Source organism: Salvelinus fontinalis, chromosome 16 (genome assembly GCF_029448725.1).
Source record: "Salvelinus fontinalis isolate EN_2023a chromosome 16, ASM2944872v1, whole genome shotgun sequence".
NCBI lineage: Eukaryota > Metazoa > Chordata > Actinopteri > Salmoniformes > Salmonidae > Salvelinus > Salvelinus fontinalis.
The window spans coordinates 41,135,955-41,144,935 of NC_074680.1; positions in this window are offsets into that span (position 1 = coordinate 41,135,955).

An 8,981-nucleotide genomic window follows, 5' to 3' on the forward strand; every position below is an offset into this window, starting at 1 on the left:
GCTAATTAAACAGGATGTTCATTACACAGGTGCACCTTGTGCTGGGTACAATAAAAGGCCACTCTAAAATGTGCAGTTTTGTCACACAACACAATGCCACAGATGTCTTTTTTGAGGGAGCGTGCAATTGGCATGCTGACTGCAGGAATGTCCACGAGAGCTGTTGCCAGAGAATTAAATGTTAATTTCTCTACCATAAACCGCCTTCAATGTCATTTTAGATAATTTGGCAGTATGTCAAACCGTCCTCACAACCGCCGCCACATGTAACCACGCCAGCCCAGGACCTCCACATCCGGCCTCTTCACCTGCGGGATCGTCTGAGACCAGCCACCCAGACAGCTGATGAATCTGTGGGTGTGCACACCCAAGAATCTCTGCACAAACTGTCAGAAACCGTCTCAGAGAAGCTCATCTGCGTGCTCATCGTCCTCACCAGGGTCTTGACCTGACTGCAGTTTGACGTCCTAACCGACTTCAGTGGGCAAACACTCCCTTTTAATGTCCACTGGCACACTGGAGAAGTGTGCTCTTCACGGATGAATCCCGGTTTCAGCTGTACCGGGCAGATGGCTGAGTGTCCCATGGTGGCGGTGGGGTTATGGTATGGGCAGGCATAAGCTACGGACAACGAACACAATTGCATTTTATCAATGGCAGTTTGAATACACAGAGATACTGTGACGAGATCCTAAGGCCCAATGTCGTGCCATTCATCCGCCGCCATCACCTCAACATGATAATGCATAATGTCGCAAGGATCTGTACACAATTCCTGGAAGCTGAAAATGTCCCAGTTCTTCCATGGCCTGCATACTCACCAGATGTTACCCATTGATCAGGTTTGGGATGCTCTGGATCGACGTGTATGGCAGCGTGTTCCAGTTCCAGACAATATCCACCAACCTCACACAGGCATTGAAGGGGAGTTGGATGACATTCCACAGGCCACAATCAACCGCTTTATCAACTCTGCTAAGGAGATGTGTCTCTCTGCATGAGGCAAATGGTGGTCACACCAGATACGGACTGGCTTTATTTTCTCTGTCCCCTAACCTAATACATTATGAAACACTTGAGTAGTTGAATCGGGTGTGTTAGTGCTGGGCTGGAACAAAAGTGTGCAGTCCTATGAGTTGGATTTGTGGGTACCAGAAAGTGGGACATACCGTGCCCTCAGAAAGCATTCAGACCCCTTGACTTTTTCCAAATTTTGTTATGTTACAGCCTTATTCTAAAATGGATTAAATAAATACAAATCCTCAGCAACCTATACACAATCCCTCATAATGACAAAGTGAAAACAGGTTTTTAGAATTTTTTGCAAATGTATAAATATATACAACTTGATTGGAGTCCACCTGTGGTAAATTCAATTGATTGGAATGATTTGGAAAGGCACACACCTTTCTATATAAGGTCCCACAGTTGACAGTGCATGTCAGAGCAAAAACCAAGCCATGAGGTTGAAGGAATTGTCTGTAGAGCTCCGAGACAGGATTGTGTTTAGGCACAGATCTGGGGAAGGGTACCAAAAAATGTCTGCAGCATTGAAGGTCCCCAAGAACACAGTGGCCTCCATCATTCTTAAATGGAAGAAATTTGTAACCACCAAGACTCTTCCTAGAGCTGGCCGCCCGGCCAAACTGATCAATCAGGGGAGAAGAGCCTTGGTCAGGGAGGTGACCAAGAACCCGATGCTCACTCTGACAGAGCTCTAGAGTTCCTCTGTGGAGATGGGAGAACCTCCCAGTAAAAGGCACGTGACAGCCTGCTTGGAGTTTGCCAAAAGGCACCTAAAGACTCTCAGACCATGAGAAACAAGATTCTCTGGTCTGATGAAACCACGATGGAACTCTTTGGCCTGAATGCCAAGCGGCACGTCTGGAGGAAACCTGACACCATGGAAGCACGGTGGTGGCAGCATCATGCTGTGGGGATGTTTTTCAGCGGCAGGGACTTGGAGATTAGTCAGGATTGAGGGAAAGATGAACGGAGGAAAGTACAGAGAGATCCTTGATGAAAACCTGCATTAGAGCACTCAGGACCTCAGACTGGGGCGAAGGTTCACCTTCCAACAGGACAACGACCCTAAGCACACAGCCAAGACAACGTAGCACCAGTGACTAGATCAATAACAAAGTGGTCAGATGACGCAGATGCTAAGCTACAGGACTGTTTTGCTAGCACAGACTGGAATATGTTCCGCGATTCCTCTAATGGCATTGAGGAGTACACGACATCTGTCATTGGCTTCATCAATAAGTCCATCGACGACGTCGTCCCCACAGTGACTGTAAGTACCCCAACCAGAAGCCATGGATTACAGGCAGCATCTGCACTGAGGTAAAGGCTAGAGCTGCTGCTTTGAAGGCGCGGGACTCTAACCCGGAAGTTTATAAGAAATCCCACTATGAGCATGCGCTGACCAACTAGCAAGTGTCTTCACTGACATTTTTAACCTCTCTCTGTCCGAGTCTGTAATACCAACATGTTTTAAGCAGACCACCATAGTGCCTATGCCCAAGAACACTAAGGTAGCCTGCCTAAACAATTGCCTTTAAATTGTTTATCTTGGGTCAAACGTTTCGGGTAGCCTTCCACAAGCTTCCCACAATAAGTTGGGTGAATTTTGGCCCATTCCTCCTGACAGAGCTGGTGTAACTGAGTCAGGTTTGTAGGCCTCCTTGCTCGCACACGCTTTTTCAGTTCTGGCCACACATTATCTATAGGTTTGAGGTCAGGGCTTTGATGGCCCTGACCTCAATGAAATGCATCCTCCAATAGCAACGTCTGCCTGTGCCCACACACACATTGTCTCAAGAAAATGTTCTATTTTTAATACCCTCAAACACCAAATTAGGCTATCACTGTCAATCATGAATGATCATTTTACCGGTGAAACTACATCTGCATGGCAATTATTTGATTGATCTCAATCAGTTTCATGGGAATAGCCAACGGATTGGGATTTTCTTGAATTGCTGTTTGGTGAGCGAATTAGAGCAGAGGAAGTTAACAAACTAGTAGCCTTTCTTGTATTTTGTTTCAATCAAAGCGTATATCCTGCTTGGAGTTTTGGCGCATGATAAATTTGTGTATTCTTTTTTTTTTTTTACATTTTACCCCCTTTTCTCCCCAATTTTCGTGGTATCCAATCGCTAGTAATTACTATCTTGTCTCATCGCTACAACTCCCGTACGGGCTCGGGAGAGATGAAGGTCGAAAGCTATGCGTCCTCCAAGGCACAACCCAACCAAGCCGCACTGCTTCTTTAACACAGCGCCGGAAGCCAGCCGCACCAATGTGTCGGAGGAAACACCGTGCACCTGGCCCCCTTGGTTAGCGCGCACTGCGCCCAGCCCGCCACAGGAGTCGCTGGAGCGCGACGAGACAAGGAAATCCCTACCGGCCAAACCCTCCCTAACCCGGACGACGCTAGCCCAATTGTGCGTCGCCCCACGGACCTCCCGGTCGCGGCCGGCTGCGACAGAGCCTGGGGGCGAACCCAGAGACTCTGGTGGCGCAGTTAGCACTGCGATGCAGTGCCCTAGACCGCTGCACCACCCGGGAGGCCCTATAAATTTCTGTTTTACTATTCATTTTCAGCTAAACAGACTAAAATCTTATTAGAAATTAGGAGGTATTTTTGGTCTACCAGTAACTTTATAGGCCTACAATGCTATGTTATTATGTTCAGTTCTGTAATGTAAAATACTAATTCATTGTTATGTGATCTTGCGAGACATTGATTCAGCTATGATCTAACTTTACTAAACAAGCACCATTGTGGGAAGTGATAATCTTCTATTTGTAATGATAGGTGATGAGTAGGACTACTAGCTGTAAAGACAACAGGTCTTAATGAGTAGGACTACTAGCTGTAAAGACAACAGGTCTTGATGAGTAGGACTACTAGCTGTAAAGACAACAGGTCTTGATGAGTAGGACTACTAGCTGTAAAGACAACAGGTCTTGATGAGTAGGACTACTAGCTGTAAAGACAACAGGTCTTAATGAGTAGGACTACTAGCTGTAAAGACAACATATCTTAAAGAGTAGGACTACTAGCTGTAAAGACAACAGGTCTTAATGAGTAGGACTACTAGCTGTAAAGACAACAGGTCTTAATGAGTAGGACTACTAGCTGTAAAGACAACAGGTCTTGATGAGTAGGACTACTAGCTGTAAAGACAACAGGTCTTAATGAGTAGGACTACTAGCTGTAAAGACAACAGGTCTTGATGAGTAGGACTACTAGCTGTAAAGACAACAGGTCTTAATGAGTAGGACTACTAGCTGTAAAGTCAACAGGTCTTAATGAGTAGGACTACTAGGTGTAAAGACAACAGGTCTTAATGAGTAGGACTACTAGCTGTAAAGACAACAGGTCTTAATGAGTAGGACTACTAGCTGTAAAGACAACAGGTCTTAATGAGTAGGACTACTAGCTGTAAAGACAACAGGTCTTAATGAGTAGGACTACTAGGTGTAAAGACAACAGGTCTTAATGAGTAGGACTACTAGGTGTAAAGACAACAGGTCTTAATGAGTAGGACTACTAGCTGTAAAGACAACAGGTCTTAATGAGTAGGACTACTAGGTGTAAAGACAACAGGTCTTAATGAGTAGGACTACTAGGTGTAAAGACAACAGGTCTTAATGAGTAGGACTACTAGCTGTAAAGACAACAGGTCTTAATGAGTAGGACTACTAGCTGTAAAGACAACAGGTCTTAATGAGTAGGACTACTAGGTGTAAAGACAACAGGTCTTAATGAGTAGGACTACTAGGTGTAAAGACAACAGGTCTTAATGAGTAGGACTACTAGCTGTAAAGACAACAGGTCTTAATGAGTAGGACTACTAGGTGTAAAGACAACAGGTCTTAATGAGTAGGACTACTAGCTGTAAAGACAACAGGTCTTAATGAGTAGGACTACTAGGTGTAAAGACAACAGGTCTTAATGAGTAGGACTACTAGGTGTAAAGACAACAGGTCTTAATGAGTAGGACTACTAGCTGTAAAGTCAACAGGTCTTAATGAGGGTTATTTTAAGGGATTGGACCACCCGTTGTGACTCTAAAAGGACAGCTTTGATTTGATTAGCTTGAGCACATGGTTAGAATATACCCTATTACAGAATAAAATCATAACAGGGGTGAACTATCAATTCATGTAATTTATTTGCATAGATGTAATGCATGTATTCATGCATCTCAATAAACTAGAACCTAAATGCATTATTACATCCAACTTGGCCCAATTCACATTTCCAATTTCCCACCCTGACATAGCCTACCAAGCTATAATGGGCCCTGCGTCTCAACCAATAACCAATAGGCTAAGTATCCCAAGCAACTACAGCAGGCTCTTGGGCCTCGGCAGAAGTGTCGCTGTAACCAAGTGGTCACATGTCGTTCTGGGTTCCACTGCAAAACAGCAGGTCGGTGGAGTTTTATGAACAGGCAGACACGGCAGACATGGCAATTTTTTTTTTTCTCCAAACAGGCCTCTGCAGTGCTCACATGTAGCCTACAGTTCTTCGTCATTAGCCAGAGAATAGACAGGGAAGAAACCACAATTTACCTCTAGACTGCTGTAGTCTACATATTTATTTGGTTTGTAATTCTGTCCTTTTCATGGAATTCTTGCGGGGATGAAATAGAATTGATTTAGAATTGATCTAAATAAATGTTCCTTGTATTTTCAAATGGAAACAAGCAAGGTCCCTCAGGCTCTCCCAGCACTACACATGCTTACTTGTGAAGCGAGGGCAGCTGCACTGCACTATTTCATCAATAAAAATTGCAGCACCTTCAACCCCAAGCTACTTCCAGTGGCTATGTGCCCAGTGCCCGGTCTGATCAGTTCTAGCCTCGGGCTAGTGGGCTAGATCCTACTACCCCAGTCTGAACAGTTCTAGCCTCGGGCTAGATCCTACTACCCCAGTCTGAACAGTTCTAGCCTCGGGCTAGATCCTACTACCCCAGTCTGAACAGTTCTAGCCTCGGGCTAGAGGGCTAGATCCTACTACCCCAGTCTGAACAGTTCTAGCCTCGGGCTAGATCCTACTACCCCAGTCTGAACAGTTCTAGCCTCGGGCTAGATCCTACTACCCCAGTCTGAACAGTTCTAGCCTCGGGCTAGTGGGATAGATCCTACTACCCCAGTCTGAACAGTTCTAGCCTCGGGCTAGATCCTACTACCCCGGTCTGAACAGTTCTAGCCTCGGGCTAGTGGGATAGATCCTACTACCCCAGTCTGAACAGTTCTAGCCTCGGGCTAGATCCTACTACCCCGGTCTGAACAGTTCTAGCCTCGGGCTAGTGGGATAGATCCTACTACCCCGGTCTGAACAGTTCTAGCCTCGGGCTAGTGGGATAGATCCTACTAGCACGATCTGAACAGTTCTAGCCTCGGGCTAGATTCTACTAGCCCGGTCTGAACAGTTCTAGCCTCGGGCTAGTGGGATAGATCCTACTAGCACGATCTGAACAGTTCTAGCCTCGGACTAGTGGGATAGATCCTACTAGCACGATCTGAACAGTTCTAGCCTCGGGCTAGATTCTACTAGCCCGGTCTGAACAGTTCTAGCCTCGGGCTAGCGGGCTAGATTCTACTAGCCCGGTCTGAACAGTTCTAGCCTCGGGCTAGATTCTACTAGCCCGGTCTGAACAGTTCTAGCCTCGGGCTAGTGGGATAGATCCTACTAGCACGATCTGAACAGTTCTAGCCTCGGGCTAGCGGGCTAGATTAATATCCATATTATATCCCCCTCTGTTGTTGTTCTCTCTGTCTACTGTTTTGTTCTGTTGTTGTTCTCTCTGTCTACTGTGTTGTTCTGTTGTTGTTCTCTCTGTCTACTCGATTAGACAGTAAATTGATTCGGTCTACTGTAAATGGGGTTGGCTGTGCTGAAAACACATATTTTAGCCCTGTGTGTGTGTGTGTGTGTGTGCCTCTCCATTTATCCTGGAGTGTCTTTACATGTATAAAGAAAAGCTGTATTCAGAGGGTTTATTGAAGTATTTGGTCCTATTGTTTGATAATTCCCTCAAGTCAATGTATTGATCCCTAAACCTCCCAAGTCTAGCTTTTGTAAACAGAACTACTGCTTTATAAGCAGAATTAGATTCAGTTATTGATTGAGTCCATTGGCCTAGATCCTGTCTTCTCAGTCTAGGCTTATAAACAGACACCTCACAAGTCCTCTATAGGCAGCTTCATGAAATAGTACCCTGCAAAACACCAATCTCAACGTCAACAGTGAAGGATGCTGGCCTTCTAGGCAGAGTTCTCCTGTCCAGTGTCTATATTCTTTTGCCCATCTTAATCTTTTATTGGCCAGTCTGAGATATGTCAGAATGTCAGATATGGTCAGAATACCTGACCACTGTGACTGACCCAAACTTAAGGAAAGCTTTGACTATGTACAGACTCAGTGAGCATAGCCTTGCTATTGAGAAAGGCCGCCGTAGGCAGACATGGCTCTCAAGAGAAGACAGGCTATGTGCACACTGCCCACAAAATGAGGTGGAAACCGAGCTGCACTTCCTAACCTCCTGCCCAATGTATGACCATATTAGAGACACATATTTCCCTCAGATCACAAAGATCCACAAAGAATTCGAAAACAAATCCAATTTTGATAAACTCCCATATCTACTGGGTGAAATTCCACAGTGTGCCATCACAGCAGCAAGATGTGTGACCTGTTGCCACAAGAAAAGGGCAACCAGTGAAAAACAAACACTATTGTAAATACAACCCATATTTATGCTTACTTATTTTAACTTGTGTGCTTTAACCATTTGTACATTGTTACAACACTGTATATATTTAATATGACACTTGTAATGTCTTTATTGTTTTGAAACTTATGTATGCGTAATGTTTACTGTTAATTCGTTTTGTTTGTTTCACTTTTTCGTATTGTCTACCTCACTTGCTTTGGCAATGTTAACACATGTTTCCCATGCCAATAAAGCCCCTTGAATTGAAATGGCTTTTTCTTTGCAACTCTGCCTAGAAGGCCAGTATCTCAGAGTCGTCTCTTACATTTACATTTAAGTCATTTAGCAGACGCTCTTATCCAGAGCGACTTACAAGTACATACATTCATACTTTTTTTTGTACTGGCCCCCCGTGGGAATCGAACCCACAACCCTGGCGTTGCAAGCGCCATGCTCTACCAACTGAGCCACACGGGACCGCACACTGTTGATGTTGAGACTGGTGTTTTGCGGGTACTATTTAATGAAGCTTCCAGTTGAGGACTTGTGAGGCGTCGGTTTCTCAAACTAAACACTCTAATGTACTTGTCCTCTTGCTCAGCTGTGCACCGGCCCCTCCCACTCCTCTTTCTATTCTGGTTAGAGCCAGTTTGCACTGTTCTGTGAAGGGAGTAGTACACAGCGTTGTACGAGATCTTCAGTTTCTTGGCAATTTCTCACATGGAATAGCCTTCATTTCTCAGAACAAGAATAGACTGACGAGTTTCAGAAGAAAGATCTTTGTTTCTGGCCATTTTGAGCCTGTCATCGAACCCACAAATGTTGATGCGCCAGATACTCAACTAGTCTAAAGATGGACAGTTTTATTGCTTCTTTAATCAGCACAAAAGTTTTCAGCTGTGCTAACATAACTGCATAAGGGTTTTCTAATGATCAATTAGCCTTTTAAAATGATAAGCTTGGATTAGCTAACACAACGTGCCATTTGAACACAGGAGTGATGGTTGCTGATAATAGGCCTCTGTACGCCTATGTAGATATTCCATTAAAAAAAGCTGTTTACAGCTACAATAGTCATTTACAACATTAACCATGTCTACACTGTATTTCTGATCAATTTGTTGTTATTATAATAGAAATAAAAGTGTTTTTCTTTCAAAAACAAGGACATTTCTAAGTGACTCCAAACTTTTGAACGGTAGTGTACATAAAAGTACAGTTGAAGTCGGAAGTTTACATACACCT